This window comes from Platalea leucorodia, assembly GCF_965183815.1.
Source record: "Platalea leucorodia genome assembly, chromosome: 5".
Lineage (NCBI taxonomy): Eukaryota > Metazoa > Chordata > Aves > Pelecaniformes > Threskiornithidae > Platalea > Platalea leucorodia.
The window spans coordinates 86,021,688-86,044,965 of NC_138827.1; the positions used below are offsets into that span (position 1 = coordinate 86,021,688).

The 23,278-nt window shown below is 40.2% G+C and overlaps 1 protein-coding gene across 5 annotated transcripts in view; it reads left to right on the forward strand.

Annotated features, from left to right (window-relative positions):
- Nucleotides 1-5,554: 5,554 nt before the first annotated feature.
- MAP3K2 (mitogen-activated protein kinase kinase kinase 2) overlaps nt 5,555-23,278 on the forward strand; it is a 56,892-nt gene continuing 39,168 nt past the window's right edge. For 2 of the 5 annotated variants that reach the window (XM_082313843.1, XM_082313847.1), the window contains exon 1: nt 5,556-5,893. The gene's annotated coding sequence lies outside the window, so the exon portion shown is untranslated. Of the gene's footprint in view, nt 5,894-22,941; nt 23,185-23,278 lie in introns of all 5 variants that reach the window. The other 3 variants (XM_082313845.1, XM_082313844.1, XM_082313846.1) reach the window with 3 other exon arrangements.

The following is a 23,278-nucleotide window of genomic DNA, read 5'->3' on the forward strand; positions in this document are numbered from 1 at the left end:
TTTGACTGTAAGCTTCTACGATACGTGTGGACTGTAGATTTGATGTGAAATGGAAGTGATTTGATAAAACTAAATTACTTTTATTATATCCCAGAACGGTTCTCTACAGGATTTGAGCACAAACTTGGAAACAATTATTTTATACTGTTGCAAATTTCCTCTTTAACTTTGCTGGAGTCTGAATATTCATAAAGAGGGGAAGTTTATACATAATGATGGTGAAATGCATCACTCAGTGAAATGGAACATTGGAAAGGTGAGCGTTCTCCTGTGAGGGAGACATGTTCAGTCTACAATTAATAAACTCCTCCACAAGTAAGAATGATAACAAACCTTTGCACTTGCACTGAATATAAGGAACTTTTATTTGACCTTGCTTCCTTCAACTTTCAGCAAAGCAATGGATGTATTAAGATCTAAGCTAGCTCTTTAGAAGAGGCTTGCTCCTGTGTGTGCTTTTTTCCCTGGCAAGAAGTTGAAACAGCCAGCATTTGCGGAGCCATAATGCACTGCAGCTTAGTGCAATAGGAGAATATAAGCAAAATACTCTAGGGGTAAGCGCTGTGTAAGAATACAGAAAATATATCCTCAAAAAGAGAAGGGGAAACATCAGTGTTCTCTGCTTCTTTTTGCTTTTTCTTTTTTTCAGTAATACTACTAATGTCCCTCATGTGTTGAGGCTTACTGTGCACAATATTAAATCGCTTAGCACATTATATGAGATACTAGCATAGTAACTCCTTTGCTGTAATGGTTTTGCAATAATCACAGCCTCTTTTTTTCTTTTTTTTTTTTTTTTTTTTTTTCCATTTTTTCTTCTTGCACCAGGGAGAACATGAAATGTTCAGTTCTCAGAACAGAGGTTTTATTTTGGTCTTTGCCTCTTTGATCCATTTTTATGCAGATTAAAATTATTTTAAAAGTTTTTCAGTTCTTTGCAGAAACCCAATGTTATGTCAGCTGGCAGCATGAATGTTTCAGGTTTCTGCTGCTAGTGCTGCAGATAATATCAGCTGTAGCAAAGCTCTTCCTACGCCATTGTAACAGCCCTTGATCAAAGGGCATTGAGAGGTTAAAAAAAAAAAATGGGTGTGGTAACAAAAACATCCTTGACCTGTATAAGATTTGGGTATCTGAAGTTCAGAGAACAGGGCTTGATTTTATTTTATTTATTTGTTTATTTTACATGGGAGCTGAATGCAACTGTGGGAAAAGGGCTAAGGAACCTTAGGAGGAATCAATGAGACTTGTTGACCAAACACCGAAACTTAAACGTTTGCTGCACTGTACAGTTGTAATAAGCAAAGAGAAGAATGTTAGAATGGCAGTTACATTTACCATTCTGTTAGAAATCTCTTTTCAGTTGCTTTAATATTTACCTCTGGCTAAACCTGTACCTATTCTGCCTACCCCTTATCAGATATTCATTTGACTTATAAATGGGTGCTTATGAACTGCTACTTTGCTCCACTGTCTGGTGTTATATCTCAATATGTGTTGTAAAACTTTACATTTACAAAAGCAGTGTAGTTCCATGAAGGGGAATTTTTATCAACTGTACTTGCCTTATGTTTTACAGATACTCTTTGTGTTAAGCAGAATATTGATTATTCAGGGTATTTATTTAGCGTAAAATGAAGTTTGATTATTCAGGGGTTTTACTTAGTGTAAAATGAAGTCTGTGTTGTAAAAATCTTCATTCTTTAAAGATTAACAGTCGTCATGTTTGCTAAAGGGAATATAGTCTGTGCAGTGTCATTCTGCAGTAAGGTCCATTGTCTGCCTTAAGATGTAAATGAACAAATAGGAGGCAACCATTGCTTGTTACAAGCTTTTATGGCTATGTTTAGTCTTGTGAATAGTTGTATAGAACATCCTGTATAATCTTTAAGAAAGCATGCTATTTGCTAGAAGTGTAATTTCATATGCCTCTAATCAGCATCTCCTAGTTTACTCTTGCCATCTCAAATAGCAGACTTGTGTTAAATGGCTGAGTAATGTAGACATTAGAGGAATAATCTTATTAGTAAAGTCAACAGTGTCTGTGTTCTGGATTACTGAATATGGCTGAGTCCTAAACGTAAATTAGTTGCTTCATAAACTTCAGTGATGGGGTTGGAGCAGACAAACGTAGCAGTACTGCTGCCCAGTCTCATTTATAGTGTGCTTTTTCTAGAGAAGCAACTCCATATGTGAATGACTACTATATACTTCTTCGGTCTGTTTCAAGTGTTATAGAAAAGCCAATAGCTGGTCGCTCCTTATTTATTTTGTTCTGGAGCTAAACTTAAATGTCTTGGCCAGTGGGAATGCGTCCTGAAATGCAAAATACTAAGTATGATGGGAGATTCCAGTCTGGGTAAGAAATACAGTTGCTAGGGGGGAAGATGAAGCCTCTTACGCATCTTCCAGCAGTGGTTTAGGGCTGCCCTCCCCAAGCTATTTGCTCTTCCTCTCTTTTGGCATCAGCCTCACAGTGATGGTGCCTTTGTATTGGGAGGAACTGGAACTACTGAGATGCAGGCACATGTTTCCTTCTGTCATGGAAAGGCAGAGGAGCATAGCAGACAGGTAGGACTAGCAAAGGCTTGAAATAATACTGTTGTTTGCTCAATGCATGCAAGCTAGATTTAAATTTATAACCAGAATGTTGGCCCTCCTTCTGGTGAGGAAGGACTCATGATCATGTTATAACATCCTGGCATCACAAACTCTATGCTACTGCTGTTCCCAAAAGAAGCCGCTTTGACTTCCCTTATCTGTTCTGTCTCCATCAGCTTGTTCCTTTGCCAGCTAACCCCTCTTTTGATTAAAAATAGATGAAATTAATCACTTACTTAACTAGATTCTTTTCTGGATGTAGTTCAAAACGTGGTAACATGGTAATATGGACCAGCTGTAGAAAGGAGTGGTGGGAAGGCAAAGAAACTTGGGGAGGAAAAGGAGGATGATGGCACGGCCATGAAAGGGGGCTGGTTTGTTCCCATTTAGTGTTCAGAAGCTATGGCTTTAGTGTTAACTAATACAGGCACTTGTTAGCCTCAAGCAATACGTCTAGAAGGTGAGAACCTCTTACTGCAATGAGGTATTGATTCTGGAATCCAGGGAGAGCCGTACTGCCAGATTTCAGTCAATTGCTCGAGTGGACTATCCTAAGATGTGCTTACCCTATAATTTCCACTACTGCTCCTCCCAATTTCCATCGCCTGTACAGGGCTTGTACTGAATGCATAAATAACTAATATGCTTTATTGCAACTTCTGCCATCTATTTTTATACTCTTCTTTTCCATATCAGCAATTACACTGTTCCTATAAGCTTTATTTTGCTCCAGTAGTGTGACACGTGATCTCAGAACCATGCCCCTGGGTTTGGGCTGAGCTCAGCGTGAGCCAGCGTCATAAGTGCTGGTCCCTGGTGTTGATGGACATTTTTTATCTTGAAGTCAATATTTAGCTGTTTATCCTGCTCCTGAAGATGCTCTGTTTTAGGGATTATGGCACAGTAGCGCTGCTGCCTGTCAGGATGTACATCACCTCTGCAAAGCACTCTTGGGATGGTGCTCGCAGCGCAGCGAGGGTGCTCTGTGCTATGCGGGCTTTGTGCAGAAATACAAAGGACTACATGGGCAGAGGAACATGGGATGATTTTCCACAACCCTTGCTAGTTCCTTGTGCAGTGAAGCAACTCTGACTTCAAAACCTACCGTTCACTACCCCTTCCTCCATCAGTGAAATGCATTTGCAAGATGCTAAAACTGACAAATGGCCATGAACTGGAACATTAAGGCAAGGGAAACACTGAATGTGTTTTCAAAGCTGTGTAAGCAGCTGTGGCTCATTGATCCTGCTTGATGGTGCAGGAGCATCACACAACGCCAGCATTTTTCTTGGCTCTTTCCCTATCACTTAGCAGAAAAGGTCACCTTTTTAACTTTCTAGTTAAAGACTTAGTCATGACAAGTGTCTCATGAACATGGCTGACAATTTTGCTGACTGTGCAAAAAAGTGTCTTAGCTTTGAGGGACGACTATATCGCCTTCATGTTGGCTCTGGAGTTCTTATTAATCAGCGTGATTCAGAGCCCTGTGCCTTTCTTGCATATGCTTCATCAGTTTGCCTTTCTTTAGCACAGTCCTCGTCAATCCATTTATTTTAAAAAATGACAATATTTGTTTTTACCATTTTCTGCAGGCTGTTCCAGTGGAAGAGCTCAAAATACTCAGGTTGTGGGAAGTTTACTTGCCTGGGTATGCAGCTTGGGGTCTTGTCCCACTGAAGACTTGTCTGTTTGAAAGAGCTTACCAGAATAATTATATATGCCTTTAATAACAATGTAAGTCTTAAACTTCCGTTCAAGTAGGTTTTCCCAGGATTGTTTCAGGTGGCCAAAATAAACCCCCAACCCTTGTTTTGGGTAGATTTTGAGGCCGTGTCTAGGCTTTACAAACCTCTAATTTTCTTAAAGGTTCAATACCTCTGGCCCCACGGCCTGAGAGCCGCCCGTGAGCGGCAGCGCTGCTGGGATGACCCGGCCGCGGGGTCAGGTGCAGCAGCACCGACCGCCGCTGCCTCGCTACGAGACTCTGAAGGCGCAGTGCCTGTCAGCACAGCACGTCACGGAGGGGGGCTTGCTGAACACGCACAGGTCATCCCTGCATCTTGTACCCCGTCTAACGGCTGTCCTGCTACGTTTCGGGGCGTGCTTCCAGGTGGCTCCTGCAGGCAAGGGCCAGCCCGCGCCGGGAGAAGCGGGCGCGCCGAAGGCGGCAGAGCGGCGCTGGGAGCCGTCCCCAGCAGTGCGCGCAGCCTGCTCGCCACGGAGCCCGGGCAGCGCGGCCCGGCGCAGGGCCGCCGCGCTGGGCTCGTCGGGGGGCAGGGTTTTGTTGAAGCAAGCAGAGGAGGCGGCGCGGCCGTACCGAGGCGGACGTTCGCGTCCTGTCCTCGAACGACCGCGATCACACAACCGCAGGAAGGCAGCGGCCCGGGCCTGACTTAAAATCGCCTGACAAAAACCGGCGGCCGCTCCCCCGCGCAGCGGAGCAGAGCCCGGCCCTGACGCCGCGGCAGGCAGCGCCTGGGCCCTTCGCCTGCCAGCCGCCGCCGAGGCTCCCAGCGCGGGCGGCGGCCGGGGCCCCGGCTGCGTCCCCAGTACCGCCGCACCGGCGGGCGGGGCGGTCGGCGGGGCTGCTCCGCCGCTGCAGCGGGGAAGGGGAGGCCTGGCCCCGCCTCAGGCGCCCTCGCGTCGGTCGGGCCGCCTCACGGAAAGGCGCCGCCGGCTCCCGGCGCCGCGGAGCGGGTGGGAGGCACCAGCGGCCCCGGCCCGGGCCCGAAAGGGGCGGGGCGGGTGCGCGTGCGCCCCCGCAGCGCTGCGGTGCGGGCTTCCCGCTTCCCTCCTCCTCTTTGTGCGCGTGCGCAGAGGCGGGACGTTGTTCCCGTGACGCCCGGCCGTGGTGACGTCTGACGCTCCCCCGCCTCCCGCCGCCGGCGGGGCGGCCGACGTCACGAGTTTCGGCGGAGGGGGAGGCGGAGCTTTCGGTTGGCAGCAGCAGCGGCGGCGGCCACCGGCGCCTCACGCCTGACGGGATTCCCCCCGGCCCGGCCCCGCCGCCGCGCCAGCGCTCCGGGGGCACCTTCGCCGCTCCCCTCCTCACGGGTCCGCCTCGACGCGCGGCTCCCTCCGCGCCGGCCTCAGTGCCTGCTGTCACCCTCCCCGCCGTGCCCCGGCGCGGGCAGGCCCCGGGCCCCTTCCCCCCCTCCTCCGGGGGGGGTGGGCTCCTCTCCGGAAACCTGGCCGCTCCCTCCGCGCCGCCTGCCCAGCCGGGCCTGCGCCCGCCGCCGCCGGGCAGCGCGGGGGGGTCCCTGGCGGCCGCCCGGCCTCCGCTGTGACACAGGTCGGTGCCGGCGGGGCGGGCGGGGGCGGCTCTGGGAAAGGCCGGGGCGGGGGGCGGCCCTCGGCCGCCCGGATGCTTGTGCGGTGTGGGGGGGGCCGGGCCGGGCCTGTCGGTGCGCGTTGGAGGGGGCCGCCGGTGCGGGGGACGGTTGGGGCGGCCGCGGCATCCAGGGGGTGCCCGGGCTGGGGCGGGGGGAGCGCGAACCGCGCGGCTGGGAGCCGCCGGGGGCACCGGCCCTGGGCAGGAGGCGGCGGACGGCGGTGTAGTTATTTGGGGTGCTGGGGGGACACGGCGTGTTAGTTATTGACGTTACAACCGCAGAATCTCAAGGATTTTACAAGCTCTACAAATATTTATATGTCACCGTAAACCTTCCTGCCTTTGCATACTGATGCTGTAGTCTCTCGTCTTTAAATTGCTCTGCAGCGATAGCAGTGCTGTGAATTGGGTATGTAGGTCAGATTCTGCAAGGTATTTTTGTCGGGGGAATAAGTGGATGTTAGGTTATTTTTTTCCCTTGCTGCTTTTGAGGTGCATTGCAGCACCCACGAGGTTGGGTTTTTTTCCTGGCTGCCTCTCTTGCTTCATAAATCTGGTTTTAGTTTTTGGCTGTGGAATTACTGAAGATCAAGGCATTAAATAAGCTGAGCACTTCTAAGCTGTATGGTATCGTGAAGTGCCCTCTGAGAGAGTGGTAAAAGATAATAGAACCCTGCCTTCAAATAAGAGGGATTTCTCATCCGTGCAGAAAATCTTTCTCAGCTATAACACTTCTTTTCTTTAAACAATGCAGCACGTTGCAGAGTGTAAGAGGCCTTCAGAAATGCGTTGCTACGTATATGGCAAAGACGTAGTATTTGCAGAATGAATGTCTACATGCTTGTCTTGCACAACAGCTTGGATTCTCTCGTGGCATAGCGCTTATTAGCAGAATACCCTAGAAAGTGTCCTTTCCTATGGAATTCCCTTATGGATAGTTTTGAGGGAATGGACGGCGATGAGTTAGTAGTTATGCTACACTGAAAAACCTTAGAAGAATTTTCTTGGTTGGGTGTTTTTTTTTTCCCCCTACCCTATGGCTAAAGCCTTCACTGTCATTTGAAAATAACAGAAATACTGTATGAGGAAATGTTACTTTCATGTGTGCCTTTGCTTACAGTGGCTTTTTAAATAACTGCTTTCCTCAGAAATATATTAAAAAATGAGAACTTGCTATAATTCCTGTTTTCTTTACGCTTTGTGTTCTGTCATTGCCACTGAAATGTATTGAACCCGAATATTGATTCAGATAATGAGGCTGTATATAATTAATTTGATTTTTTTTTTCCCCAAGGTTTTATTGTATTTTGATAAAGCAGAATACCAAGGTAATGCTTGTCAAATTGACTCATTGCTGGAGAAAAATCTGTGTACAGTTTGTCTTGATGAACTCTGTCAGTGGTTTACCTGACACTAATGGAAGACCAGTGAAGAAAACAGATGTTTCTGAATTGCTTGTCTTGGCTTGCTGAGATTTCTAAACTGTCAGAAGAAACTTTTTCTAAGAAAGATAGCTGTGGCGTTTGGTAATCTTGAGAGCTTTTATAGTATATGTGAGCATGCAGATATCTGTGACAGGTAGAATTTATTAACGTAGTGTAACAAGAGCATTATCTTGTTGTTTAATATCATGGTAGGGAAGCTTTTTTTTTCTTTATGTTGATAAAAGTCTAGATAATTTATGGTAAAATAAATAACCTTTCAAATTTAATCATAGACCTGTGAAAGGTTCTTTGCTGTGGTTCTTTGGAAAGCTAGTCAATGTGCAGACTTGTGGAATTTAAAGCCAATTGAGGCTAAAGGCAGAAGACATTGTTTTATTATAAAGATAAAGTTTTCTTCTGGAGAAAGCAAGAAAGTTGGTCATGCTGTAAATTTAATTCACATTTATAGTTTTTACTTTACATTTTTTCTTACAATTTCCTAAAATACAGTGTTAATATTTAGGTACAAATCAGAATTATTATTTTTTAAAACCTTATCATTATTAATATATATTTATGGAGAACTTCTTGAAAAAAGCTTTGCACATTAGCAATCTTAAGTTTCATTTTTCATCTTTCATTTATGTTATCTTTACTGCAGGCTGGCTTTTTATGTCAGCAAATGAAGTCAAAAGTAATGTATAATGTGTAATTTATTTTTGTGACAGATTGCTCAGTGGCTCTCTAACTGAGCATTCTCTGAACTGAAAATAATGTTTTCCTATGAAATGCAACCTGAGAATGATAATAGAGTGATTTCCTTCATTGATTCCCCTCTCCTACCAAACACACAGCCAAAGGTGTTCCGATCTGTCAAGAGGTACATGTTTGGTCTGGAGTAATGAACATATTTTCTAATAATTTCTTTTTAGATCTTTGCTGTTAACATTATCTTCTGTTTAGACTACTATTTGGAGAAAAATAGATGAATGATGAGAATGTGACTGATCAATGTAATTAAGTACATCTTGTTTCTTTTTCAGAGCTTATTTTCATACATATGACAAACTAATGTAAATATGTATACTGACTAGTGACTCTACCTAGGTTTATCTAATTAGCAAACAATTAAGTTTGCTGTCCTGAAAGTTTAACTTCTAAATTTAAGCTTTTAAAATTCTGAAGTAGAACTGACACAGTATTAAATTAAAAAAAAAAAAAAAAATCAGTGAATTCTATTAAGCACACTCATTTTTCTATGGGAGAGAAGAAAAATCTTTTTTTAGAAGAATAAATACTGCATTTTCTATTTTAATATTCTGGTGTTCTGTAGTGCTAAGGAATAGGTCAAAATAGGTCATGCATGCTATAATTGCACATATCTTGCAAAATAACACAGTAGACATAATTGGGCAGTGGAAACATGTTCAGAATGCAGTATGTTGGTCGTGATTCTCGCTTCTGGATCTTAGTGTGAGATCTTGATTTAGTAATATAGTAATAATGACAAATGCAGCTTATAGCTCTGTGTTACCCTAATTTCTTAGACTAAACAGGCTTGTTTGCAAGTTTTTCTGAGATGTTTTTAATATATTCACCTTAAGTGTATTTTTTGAGAGGCTGCAGAAGCTTTGGTGACAATAAGCGAAGGAAAGATGGAGTTCTGTGTTAGGATATTGCACTGATTTCTGTCTGTGGGAACCGTTGCTCTAGAGATGCTTGGCCCACAAATACGCATATGGCATAGCTTAGAGCCCAGCTTAATGAGGTCATCTGAAGTTGGACTTACTTGAGCAAGGCCAAAGCAGGGGTATCTGCAGTGTGCTTTAAAAACTGAGAGTCGGAATTGGTAATGTAGGGAGGCCTGTAGAGATGTGACTTTTTCCTGTCTGTTTGCAAAGTCTTTTACTTATGTTTACTTCTATATCTCAAATTATTGCATATTTTTGAAATTATACCAGCAAACTGTAACCCTGTTTTTCACATGAGAGGAAGATACTTTTCTTTAGGCTAAAGTTTTTTTTTCTTTGCTGTAGCTTTGTTTTCAGCCATTTTTTTTCTTTGAGTCCTTCACTGTTTTTTCCTCACTTGCTTCTCTTTCTGTATTTCCATTCAATCATTTGTCCACTTCTGCAGTAGTAAAAGATGCTGCTTTTGTATTCCTGATACATTTTGCACTAAGTACACCAACAGTCTGACAACAGCGATGTAATATTCACCAGCAATATAATAAAATTCAAATGTGTCAGATGTTTATGTTGCAAAGACTGTACTTTTGAAGCTCAGGTATGATAACACTGATAAACTGTTCTCATTTGGATAAATGAAGAAATGATAGATGTATAAGAAAGGAAGGGATTTCATTAGGTCAGTCCCTGCTCTGAGGCAGAAGCAAATACACTGAAATCACGTCTGACAGACATTTGTCTGATCTGCTCTTAAAAAACTCAAAAGAGGGGAATACCACACCTCTTCACTAGTCTATTTATAGCTAGTATATAACCATCATTATAGTTAGGAGGCTTTTCTTAATATTTAACTTAAGTCTCTGTCTCTGTGCTAGTTAAGCCAGTTAGTTCTTGTCCAACTATTATAACTCGTGCAGGATAATGATTTCTGTACACTTTGCACCAACTGTTTGCATACGTGAAGACTGTTCCTCTGTCTCCTTTTATTTCAGACTTCTCTTTACTAAACTGTGCAAACAGGCCTTTTCTTCACAGGTCATGTTTTCTCAGGATTTTTGTTGTTGTTGTTAACTCTCACTGGACTCTGTGGGATGTGTCTATCTTTTTCAAAGTTCCCCAGACAAAGCCTTAATGACAACAGAGTAATTAACTTACTCTATAAGTTGCAGCAGAAGTAACATGACAGCCTTATTAAAACATCATTCTAGGGTGTGTGTGCGTAGGTATGGTTGGGGTTTGTTTTGGTTTTGTTTTTTTTCCAACAACATCAGGTTCTTGGCTCCTGCATTTGTTAACACAGGAGCTTGTATTAACGTATGTTAAATCAGGTATCTCTTTCTTCATATGTATGAATTTGAGTTATCTTTCCGAAGACTAGAACCTTATACTGTATTGAAATCAGTCTTTATTTGAGGTTAGTTTTCTTATATTAGCCATTTCTATACTCAACAGGATCACTGTTCAATAAGTTACTCTACAGGAAAGTATGCAGTTTCTGCTCTTCCTCATCTATTTCCCAACACATACAGTCCCTGTGGCTTTTGAATATAATCCTGCTCTACAACAGGAAACTTGATTGAGAACAAGTTCTCCTAGGTTAGATGCTGCTTCTGCTGGCAAAAATGTGTCTTTACCAGTCTATTTTATACACGTGCTGTCTTTGAAGTAAGTCGTATTGCTAAGACAACTTCTGTTGGTGTAACTGTACCTGAACAAGCCTTTTGCCATTTTGAGGTGTCATACAGTCCAATGACACAGTAGAAGAGATTTTTATCCTATAAGCATGCTTTGTTGGAAGAATTGCAGAGCCAGCTATGAAACGGATGTGTTCAACATGTTTCCTGGCTTTACTCCATTTTATCTGACTTATGTAAATTATTTTATCCATAATTTTTGAGGCTAGATCACAGATGGAACAAATTGTGTGATTCTTTCAGCAGTGCTGCCTTCACAAAAAACAAAATAGACACCAATAATAATTATTAAAGAAGGCCTTTAGTTTCTTGCAGGAAGAAGTATTCAAGTAGTCAGTGCTGATTACCTCTTACCTATCCTCAAAATTATTTTAAAATAATTTAGACAAGAGAGTTCTGTAAATGCCAACAGCTTGAATGCCATGTTACCAAAATGATAACAATGGGAACTATAGTCTCACCTTTGAACAAAGATTTGGAAATTGGAAAACATCTGGATCAAGCTGTTGTTGGAATTACAAAAAATGAGAGAGAGAACTAAAATACTGACACAAGTAGTAATTAAACTTCTAAAGAAAATAAGATGTTCTATTGAAGAACATGAGAATTGTCACCTTAAATATTTTTTTGAATCTAATTGCTGAAAACTTACTGGTAAAGCTCAATTTGATTGGTAAAGCTCAACCTGTATTTAATTGTTGTTTTGTCACACTGACTATGTGTGTTTTTAGAAGTGCCACAATTATTGTAACTCCAGCATGAGGATTTTTATTTTAAAAAGAAAAAAAAAAGTAATTGGAATGGCAAACCCCCAAACCTTCAAGCAGTGTTTTGTTTTTTCTATAATGCCTTGATGATAACTGAATGGGTAGAAAGTAGTAGTTAGAAGAGAGTTTCTTGTGCTGCTGATACCAGTAAGTGCAGTAACGTCTGGCAGGGATGAGGTGGATAGTGTAATGAATGACTTATTAAGCTGCTGCAGCAAGTTCCTTTAGAGAATATCTATTAAGGCTCTGTGTCTGTGAAACTGGCACTATCATGAATACCAAATGAGACTTCCAAGTGAAAATTTAAATGGTTTTGGTCAAGTGGCTGACAAGTTTTAGGTAAAATCTTAATCCGTAATGAAATCAGACAAAAGATAATCCAGTATTCTTCCTTCAATGGTAAGCGTGAATGAATGTTTATGGAAGAGTGAGAACAGGGCAAGCATATATAATACTTAGCTTGAATATGCTCTCAGTCCCTAACTATTTTCAGTAACGGTCTGTTCTTAATCTGGTGTGGGTTTTGTGTAATTAGTAACTTTCGGATTTTTCTCTTCGAACTTGGCCAATCCATTTTTTCATGCAGCTAAATGTCTGGCATCCAAATATCCTTTGGTAAGAAATTCTACAGGTATGCTATTTGTTATGTTAAAATCTACCTTCTTTTTTTTGAACTTAACTTGTACTCGTTTCCTTTGGTGCCACATTTCTTTTGGAAGAGAGTGAACAGTGACCTCTGTCCAATGTAACAATCCATCTCTCTGCTCCTCATAAGATTTTGTAGCCCTTTATCACTTTCTCCCTCCACCCGAATATTTCCGAAACCAAAGAGTCCTAACTTGCCTGTTTGTTCCCCCTTGTAGAACCCATTCTGTGCCTTCGATCGTACCTTTTGCTCTTCTCTGAAACTACTGTATACTGCTACGTCCTCTTCTGGAGCCGAAGGCCCCGGGACTGCTAGTGATATTCAGGATGGGGAGGCAGTGATCTGTTTTGGACTGATTTCTGTGATGATAATTCCTAACATTGGCTTTCATTTCTGAGTGCTGGTAGTATTCAGTGCAAAGCCCATCGGTTTGTTATGTGCAAAGTTAGAACTACTTCTCTTCCCGCTCCCCTCCGCCCCCCAGGCTGCATCACTTTCTTTCATCTGCTTTATGGCTCAGTCCCCTAGTCTGATATAGACCACCTCCTCTACTCCAGTCAGCCCTTTCCTTGTTCTCCTGAATAACATAGTATTGAAAGTAGTGTCAGCAAACTTTTCACCTTGCTTCTGTTTCTTGGATAATTTAGAATATGTTGAATAACAGAGACTCTTGTGGAGCCCCACTGGTAGCCTCCTTCCTTATGAGAACACCAACTATGTTTGTGCTACATTTTCTATATTTTAACCAATTTATTCATGCAAGAGTCTTTGTTTTTTCTTATGCTGTGACTGCAAGAAAGCCTTTGATGAGACTTTTCCAGCACTGGAAATGCAAGTACACCATGATAGTGACTGAGTTCAGGTCTTTTTACGCATGTTCAGAGTGCACCAAGAAATTTGAAAGTGAGGATCTCTTTTTGGAACAGCCATATCTACTCTTCCCTGCTCTATCATAATTATCCATATGTCCATTATTTCTAGTTTATTTGTTATAGGTCACACTTAACTGTTCGTAGTTCCCTGGAACCCCTGCATTACACATGCTGTCTTTTAAAAAGGTCCAATCTGTGCAGTGGCCAAGAGGGGTGGTTCCAGCATGAGTTCTTGCTCCTTTCCTTGTGTTGCTATTGGTGCTGTAGAAGTGTGAGATCAGTTAGATGGGCTGATGGCTAATTAAAATGTAAAATAAATCATTTCAGCTGATCATCTGTTTGCTCTGGATCTCCTCCTGCTTGTCATTGAGGTTCAGCTGGAAAGCAGCAGTTACTGTAGACAAGCAGGACTACTCCCTGGCAGAAATGCAACCTTAGCAGTGGAACTGTAGTCTTAAAGATGATGATGATTAGATGTGGACATGTATGTAGTAATCCTTCCACTTGTATATGCTTCCAACTTTTGAGTCTGTAGTTAGTTTACCTTATTAACTGTATTTGTGAGGGTTCTGACATTTTTATCAGTTGAGGGCAAAGTATAATTATGTAGCATCATAGATGTCATTGTAATGATTTGGTACCCACTGCTAAGGGGTGTGCTATGGGGGATGCAAGAGGGAAACCTTATGAGGATACGTTGTCTTTATTTATGTCTTTGCATTTGATTCTTGAGTGTTTTGACAAAGCTAGGGATTTATTGTTACATTTTGGTTTAAATGTTATTATGAGGGATTGAGTTGAATTATGGGTTTTTTTCTGGTTCACAGGAAGCTAAAGATTGTTACCAAAGCACAAAGTGAAAAAGGACTTGTGTACTTGATAGCTTAGCAATATCTTAATGTGTTGGCCTATGTGGGTCATCCAGTTTAAGAACAGTGCCTGCTGAATATGGATAAAAACTTACAAGTTTGTCCATTTAGACCTGCTCAGTGAGACCTGCTGGCTACAAAAATGATGCACAATTTTGTTACGCGTGTGGTAAAAAAAAGCTTTGGATTTTGCATGGTATGTGTTACCTATGCATGCACACAAGGTTCTCTCAGTTGCCATTAATGTATATTAAGTACACACCTGTCCATCTTCGCAGTGGTATTATTGAGCCCTCTGTACAGTGCCAAGCGTGAGAGGTCTGAGTCTACCCATACCCGTGGCTCCCTGGTTAAATTTATTGCTCTTTGTTCTTGTTGTTGTTGAATGTTTTAATCTTGGAGATTGATTCAGGAGTGTTTTTTCTGTGTTGTGTTGGAAATCTGTATGGCTCATGAATGTCTTATCCTACTTAAATATTCCATGTTAGTGTACTATGAGATTCTTTTGCTTTTTATGTTCTTATTATTGGTGATAGAAATAATGGAAGAAATGTCTGATTGAATGCACAGAGTTAATTTGAGTTATGATGGGGGGAGAGCACATGGGGTGTTGAGCTAGGAAGATTGAAATGTGAGCCAGGAAAGGCATTTTGGGCAGAAGCTCCAGGTGATGGTCTGTTAATGTTGTGGAAAAACTTGGTGGCAGGGTAGCAGAAGATGAGCAAAATGGTAGTTTTATTATCATACTCTGGATTTCTTCCTTGTATCGCTGCCTTATGTAGCGTGCAGGAAGAGCTGTGCTTTGAGGAACAGCTGTGCTTTGAGGAATGAGTAAGATGGTATATAGCGAAGACTGTTCGCTGAGGATTCCTCCTTGATTTGTTGCATACTTTGGAAGATGTATAGCAAATGAGACTGAGATGTCTTCACGGTGAAGATATGAGAATGTCCCTAGAGAATTAGATTCTGTCCTTGCTGGTGTCACAGCAAGATGCCAGGCAGATCATGTTAATCAGAAAGGTTCATGTGTATTGTTGTGTTCAGGGTTGTTTTGGTGCTTGATTTGCAATGATAGTAGGTGATTGGCGGTCAAGACTAAAACAGCTGCAATTGTGAAACTGGGGAGTTTTGCTCTGAATGGAAGGTGCTGTCAAATGTGATGGTTATACTGAAGAAAAACAAAGTTTCTTAGTTTTAGCACCTGAAGATAGATATTAAAACTAGCTGTAGAAATGGAGAGTGCGTTTATTTCTCTGGCTTATTTCCCGAAATAGTTGTCTTTCAGCCCATCACAGTCACAGAACTGGAAGATGAACTGAAAAGGATAGAACTAGTTACTGGAGCTTAAGGATGTGCTTTCTTCTGTATGCTCTCAGAAGCAAAATCTGACTGATGAGTTGTATGTAATTACTCTCATACATTAATTGAAATGTTCCATTTGTTTACAATACTCAGTTTCTGCTGGAAGCCTGCTTTTTCTCTCATGTACTTTATTTTTGCTTAAAGAATAATGTTCATAGATTATAAGTGGTTTGTGGTAGGTTTACTTTTCTAGTGAATGGCTACTCTTAAAATTAATTTCTTTGTCATGGGTTGTAGCACGGTCTTCCCTTCTTAGAGGTGTGAAGATTGCAGGAATCGCCAATACCAGTAGTGCTGTTAAGAGTAAGTTTGCTTACCGTGTACTATTAGTTCTTTGACTTAACTGATGATCTTGAATTCTGTCACAAGGAAGAGAGATATACCGTATTATTTTAAGGTATATGCTGTGAACTGTCTGGGATACAAAAAAAAAAAAGTTTTCCTCCTGTAGGATCTTGGATAGGGGACACACAGTTACATTTGTAGTGGGGAATGGTTTTCGTTGTAACACCTTTAGCCCGTCTTCACAAATATTTTGACTTGCCAGTCATAAGTTTGGAGTAAAGCTAAGGCTGATGCCAGCCATGACAGCTTCAGCAGAAGGCCTCCAAATGACAGCAGCAGGTGCTGAGCCCAGAGCACCACGGAGGTTTTTAGAAGGAGAAACAGAAACACCTAAATCAGATTATAACACTCATGGTAGTGCATGTTTCATGGGATTCTAAGGATTAGAATTTCATGTACCTGTTTTCTTTGAGAAGCCTTTCATGGGGCTACTCAGTTCACGTAAGATGGTAAATTAGGAAAAAGTTACAAACATCACAGAAGTGTTTTACTCTTTGTATTTGTGGGCACTATAACGTTACCTTAATATACTGAGTAAGCCTTAAACGTTTTTGTAATGTGAGTAGCATTAATCAGCTTGTGTGGCATATAGCTCAGTTAACAGTAAGGAATTTGTTCTTCTTAGTGTTGTGATGCTCTGAGACTTTCCACCACGGTGGTGGTGATAAATTTCCAAGACGCCAGAATGATTTGGAGGCAGTGATGCAGTTACTTGTAGCCCAGTGGACTGTGTCTATTACTTTTTAACATACTTTTGTGAGAAAATCTGGTCTCGGATAAGAGTAGAGGAGTATGAGCAGTTGATTTCTAGCCAGTATGTTCTGTTGCAAAATGGGCAATGCTAAAATATTTTGCAAGGTGTCACTGTGGCATCTGTCCGCAAGTTTCAGCTGTTGTGACCCTTCCTCAATTTCAAATGCATATGTTTGTTTCACAATAGTTGTTGGTTTTGTTTTTTTTTTTTCCTTGAAATCATGAACAGATCTTAAGAAAGCATCATGACTTTGAAGGCAGATTGGCCTGATGCATCAGCAAAGTCATTCTTCAGTTAGGTCGAGAAATGAGCTGTCGGGGGGAGTGCTTTGGCTGCTGCCGAGGCAATAACAGATACAGGAAATGGAGAAGTTCTGTAAAACTTGAATTAGGTGAAGAAAGAGATCTTGTTGAGGAAAGTAGATGCTTTTCTGTTAGAGGTCAATTACAGTCTTATCTTTTTTGTGTACTTCAAGTGGAGTGGGCTTATGAAGGGTTAGCCAGTAGAGGCTCTTGATACCATTTGGAAAGGAGAGGTTCATTCAAAGCAGGAAATGTGCATTTAAGTGCCTTGAAACTCTCTAAATATGCTTATCTCTCCCTATCAACTGTAAAGGAAGTGTAGGGAGATTAGCTTTCCTAGACTACAGTTACTCTTTGTGAATATTGCTGTAAGTGTTAAGATATTTATCTCAGAAGCATAATTTTGCTATAAACTCATCTTGAACTAAATTATCTGCTACTTTGCATTTTTATGAGAATAATCTTTAAAAACTGCGTCCTTGCGTTCTGAAACCTTGAGCGCTTTTTAACTTTTTCGAGTCAAGATCATTGTTCATCAAGCTGATAAATGTTATATGAATGTGTTAAATTACAGTTTATAGAACAGCAGGAACTAAAGATTTAATCTGAGTGGGATGAAGTTTTACTTTTGACACTGTGCATGTTGGATCCTTCAGTTCATTCTGAAGTCTGTCTCTCAAAGTGCTTTGAGAGATGAGCTGCATTCATGGTGCTAGAACTGACGGCACTGCTTTTTGAGGTTTTATCCTTCCTGTAACTGGGAGGGCACCATCCATAATTAGAAGTTGTATTTTATGCAAGTCTGGTTTGGGGCTTTTTTGTTGTTGTTGTTTTTTTGTTGTTGTTTTGGTTTGGTGTTTTTTTTGTTTGTTTGTTTGGTTGGTTTTTTTTAATTGAACCTCTGGAAGTAGTACAGCTAGTAACCATTCTTTTCAGAAAATAAACAAATACCAAATCATGTCTGTAGCTGTACAGATGAGGTAAGTCTGTGTGGTCTTGTGTGCTAAATAAGACACAAATTCACTTTTTTGTGCTTGCCAGGAAGATTTTAAAAGTCTTCAGTTTAAGAAATTTCAAGTCTGCACATTGTAGAGATACCTGATACATCTGTAACAGCAATAAAGGTTGTGATGCTTCAGCCATCCCACACTTGCTGTCTGCAGTCTTTCTGATAACTCTGCACTGAATGGTGTATCTGTAGGTTGTGTACAGAAGCAAGATGGCTTCTGCATACACTGCATTTTTATACACACAAGGATCGCATTACCCTCTTTAATTTTGTATTGCACTTATGTTATATAATTATACATTGTGATTCAATAATTCTTCTGAATTGTCTCTTGCTAAGACTGTCCAATCTTGCAGCTGCAACTTTTTTTCCAATTTCCTAACTGATTGACTTTATGTCAAAATACATTCAATGCAAAAACATTTTTGAATAAACATAATAAAACACAATATTTAGACTTATGTAAAATACAACTTGAATTATGGGTGGTGTCCTCCCGGTTGCAGGGAGGATAAAAGTTCAAAAAGCGGTTCTGTCAGTTTTAGCACCATAAATGCAGCTCATCTCTTTAAAAAACAATTATTGAACACAATAAAAATTAATATTAAATAGGGTGAAAATAACAGTAAATTATTATATGTATTTAAAATATTTAACTGTATTTAAGTACATTTTGTTGGACTGTGACTGTTTTTGAACACAATTCAGGTCATTTGCTTAAGCTGTAACTTGTGTATCTCATTGTGCCTACTTGATCATTGCTGGTCTGTAGGGGGTTGCACTAGGAATCATGTTCATTGATGTTTCCTGCTAAATAGGGATATGGATCTCAAAAGATTTTATTTTAATCCATCAGCTGAGTTTTCTGTTAGTTAATTGAGACTTTAAAGCAAATAATTAAAATGTCATGTGATATTTTGCCAAATAGTTGGAAAAACCTAAGTAGGGTAATTGCCGTAGTTAGTTCTGTTAACTAATGTGTAATCATTTCAAGAAGCCATATTTTGCTTGGCAGTAATAATAATCCTTGAAATCAAAGTATTACTGTGTTGTTGCTTTTAATTCCATGGTAGAAACCAAGCTAATTATTACATTATTTTACTCTCAATTGATGTGGAGGTAAATAATTGGCAGCTCTTTGACCCTTTCCTTTATCCTTCTTAGTTATTTAGACAATATTTACAATCCACTAGATTCTTCTTGTTTTCCAGCTATTTCCACATATTTGCAACAAAACTGAACCGCTGATTTTGTGAAGAGTCGTAGTTGGACTCTTATAAGTCCCTGGATCTTTAATTTAAAATGTTTGATCTGAAGTATATTACAAATAGTGCATTGTATCTCTTTGTGAATGGTGAAATTTCCATTCCAGTAACACTGTGCTGTGGTTTGGATACATCCTCTTGATTTTTTTTTCAGAACCAGAACAAAAAATGGATGCTGGCTATTTCTTCCTGTTTTTTATCACCACTTGCTATTTCACCATCTAAATTCAGTAAAACACGTGTATCTGAGGGTTTTTTTTTTTCCCCTTAACATGTTTTTATTTAAAAAAAAAAAAAAAGTCTGTTAACTTTGAATGAGTTGGGTGCTATTGTTTTATGAAGCCCGTTATGCTGATAGTGGTAGCTGGCACTTGGTACTGTGCGTTTAAGGTTGCTTCGTCTCTGTACAATAGGTTAAAATAGATTGGATTCTGCTAAAACTGGTTTAATTACAAGAGAGTGAGAAATTCAGGGCAAAGTTTAGAAGTATACTGATTAAGCTACATACAATCAGAACAAGACTTAAAATATTTTGAAAAATAAACCCAAGTACTTTTGCAGGAAATAAACCAGAAATGCTCTTTCTGCAAAGGAGTATTGGATGTGTTTATGTTTCTTACTCTGTCAAACAGTCATTCTAGTGGTAGAAGGGTTTAGTTCAGCTGTTGAGGATAGAATTGTTGAATGATGGTAACTATGGAAAAGCAAGCAGCTAAGGGGAAAACCAGAGGGGAATACAGTTTCTGTCTGATGCTGCCCGAGTCCAGGACAGGTAGTCAGTCCTGAATTACTGCCCTCGTTGTGAGATGCTGCTCTAGATTGTGTCTCTTTTCTTGCTCTGGGGCATCAGCTGGCAGAGCTTGATTGGTTCTGCTGTTTTACCAGTCTTTCCTAGCACAGCAGAACTAGGTGGACCCTCTCAGTGTATCCTGTCCGGTGCAATTAATCTCACTATTTATCACCATCGGGATAAATTAATGGGGAAAGAAAGTGCTTCAGAATAGAAGGGGGCACATGACAGAGGAAGAGCTAAGGAGGAGACTATTACTGTTCTGTGGCTCATGCCCTTACTGGTGTGCTGCTGATAGGCAAGATCCCTCCCTGCTGGCTTTCAGACCTTAAGATTCCTTGAGATGTGCAAAGAATGCTGGAATCAAACGTTTTAACAGCTTTTTTTCTAAGAAACTTTTATCCATTCATTCCCCTCCAATACCTTTTCATTTTAAAAGATGCCATAGTACTGTGACAGAAAGAATATTTCTGATTTTTAATCACCAGTTAAACTTAATTTCTAATGTTCCACTTTTGACCTGCTGAGTCCTGTTTTTGTTTTGTTTTGTTTTCCAAATATTACCTTAATTTATCAATGTGTCATTGCCTTTTATTTGGATTAATTTAATCTTTCTCTCCCTTTGCCACTTCCCCTGTGAACACCTTTTCTTATGTATTATTACAATATGTTAAAGATCTGAATTTTTCCAAAACTGAACTCACATCTGATGTGTTATTGTTAGACTCCAATTATTAACAGACCTTTCTGTTACCTGCTTAAATATTTTTTTTCTTGTTACTGCTCTTTGCTTCTCTTTTTTTCTGTCCTTCATGATTTTGTGTTGCTGCTGCTTTCATATTCTTTGAAAAGGGTGGCTTTTTGTGCAGTGTTCATTTGTGTGTATGTCCATATAAAATCCTCTCCTTTACGCTCGTTTCTATGGAGTTACCTCCTTTTAGGTATCCACTAATGTCTTCTAACAATACTGAATTTTCTTCTAGGCTTGCCACACTATGTAAGTTCCTGTCATTTATGCCAACAATGGCTTTGAGCTATGAAAAATTTTTCTATGAAGTTCAGATTTAGGTATTACTGTTTGCTGTTGTGTTCACAGACATTATTTTTATTTGATTTTAAATAAAAAAGACGACAAGCAGTGCTGCACGTTATTTTGGTTAAAGGGTCAGTAGGTGTACTTGACTAGGTGATCACTTGAGGTTTTGTCAGCCTTGCTTACTGTGATTTACAAGAGGTTCGTTGTGTGAGACCAAGCATTTGATTGTTTAAAAGTAACGTTTTGGGGGAAAAACCATTTTGTCTGGCTTATTTTTCTTGCTATGAAATAAATTTTTATAGTCTTACTTTATATTCTGATTACCCATTCTACAACCTGAAAAATTACCTGTAAACAGTCACTCTTCATGTTTACCTGGTTCTTCGTATCATCTATTTTTTTTTTTTAATAGACAAGTATGTCTCTGAATAACAATGCTAGCAAATCTTGATTTCTTGTCATTTTGGTTTAACTTGCTTATGCCTAATATAGTATAATTTACAATTTAATCTTTACCTGTGGTTGCAATAATTATAGTGCATCTTTCTTCTTTCACACTGTGTCATTTTGCTTTGCTGCAAGAATGGGGAACTATGCATCCTTGGACTGATTTATTTTAGTGAAAATTTGTAGGGAGTTGATATCCTGGAGATTCCTGCCCCACTATTGGAACAGCTTTGGATTCCAAAGGTGTAAGGCAGCTTTCTGTGTAGGTAAAGTGTTGCTGTGTAAGTGTGAATTCCTTACAAAGTCAGTCTAAGATAGATTGCTTGCTTCTTTATATTTTTTTCTTGATTTTTAACATATGAGGCAGCATGAAAGCTGGCTTATGTTCTTAAGTGCTTATATACTACCTTTACTGTTCTCATCTGATTAGTTTATGGCTCTCATTGTAGCCATAGCTAATTTTACTCTTTAAAAATTGTACTTCTGTTACGAAGCAGGATGCTGTAGAAACCATTTCATTTCTGCACCCTATATATCTCCATATTCCACAGACCTAAAACACCCTTTCTAGCTCACTTAATAAATATTCACCTCATATAGCATCTACTTGCTTTCTTCCTCTACTGTGTGAGGGTAAAGCTTTTTTTTTTTCCTAGCCTACAAGTTTTTGACTGTGACCAAGTCAGTCATGAGAGACGATGTAATACGTATGCTGGTGTTTGTGTACTTTTATCTCTCGGTAACCAAGAGGCAGTTTAACCCTGTTGTGTTTATTATAGGAGAAGTGTATGCATATGAACAATTAGCACAGAGTATTTGAACAGCTCGATTGTTGTCCGCATAACTTATTTGCCCACGGGCTTTGTTTCATTTGCCATGAGAAAGCTAAAACCAATTTCCAGGAATCACCTGGATATTTTCTTCCTTCAGCGGCTTTCTCAGATTCTGAAAGACTTCCAGGCTCTGTGGAAGGTGGCTGATGGGAAGCGAATCATGAATATGAATCAGCATCTCTCCACCCTTATATCCAAAATGCTGTTGCTAGGATATTCTTCTTTGTTTGCTACTCTTATCACATCATCACCTTTTTGAAATTCACACTCTGTCATCCTTTCTTTAATTACATTCAAATTCAAGCTGCTTGTGTTTCTCTGCAAGACCTTGACGTAATCTTGTTCTACCTTTGCATCTGTTCTTGTGTTTTGCTGCCTTTGCTTCTCCTGAACCTTTCTCTGAGTTCCAGTTTTCTCTGTTTCGCTTCCTTTTTGTCCTGGACTGTCATCTGCTCCGTGTGTGTGTGTGTGTTTTGCTAATGCTACTTTGTAACCCTGGGTTAGGGTATGCTTTTTTTTCCCCTTTCTACTGAATGCATATTTTCTTTGTTTAAAAAATGTTCATTTTTGTCAGCTTGTTTTTACTCTCTCCGCTGTTATTATAGTGTATTGCGAAAACAAGCAGTTAAAAACAGAAGTGTGTTCTCAATTCGCAAAGGTGAAGTGTTCATAAAGTTTGATCTGAGTCACCTGTTTAATTGAAATTTTAATGTTGTTAGCTTATTTTTGAAGTGACACTAAATGCTAACAAAAAGATTGTTAAGACATTTAGTTAATGATAAATTATACTTTATATTGGAACAGAAAGTATTTTGGTTAAAAGGGACGAGCAGTGAGGTGAGAAGTCCCTAAGTTATTCAGAGAAATTTAATTTTTCTAGGTTTTTTTTTTTTTTTTTCTTCTAAGGAATAAGAAGGAAGTGGAAGGGAAAAGAAATGGATGCTCACTCGTTAGCTGATGTTCTTCTAATGAGAGATGCCACAGAATAATACTGAAGAATGAATTCTTGTAGCTGGAGGAACTTGCAGAAGATGCTTCCTAAGATGTTTCTTCTTCTTCAGCTTGCCTGCCCTATATGAGGCCTGTAGCTCAAATATCTTGAGCTTCCAAGTTTGGGTATTTCATCTAGGTTGAGGAAGAACATCTGGGGTATTTTTGTTTGGAGATATAACTTGTTCTTGTTTTCTTAAAGTGTGGCAGAAGATTTAAAATGCCTCACAGAACTTTTGTATTTCTTTGAAAT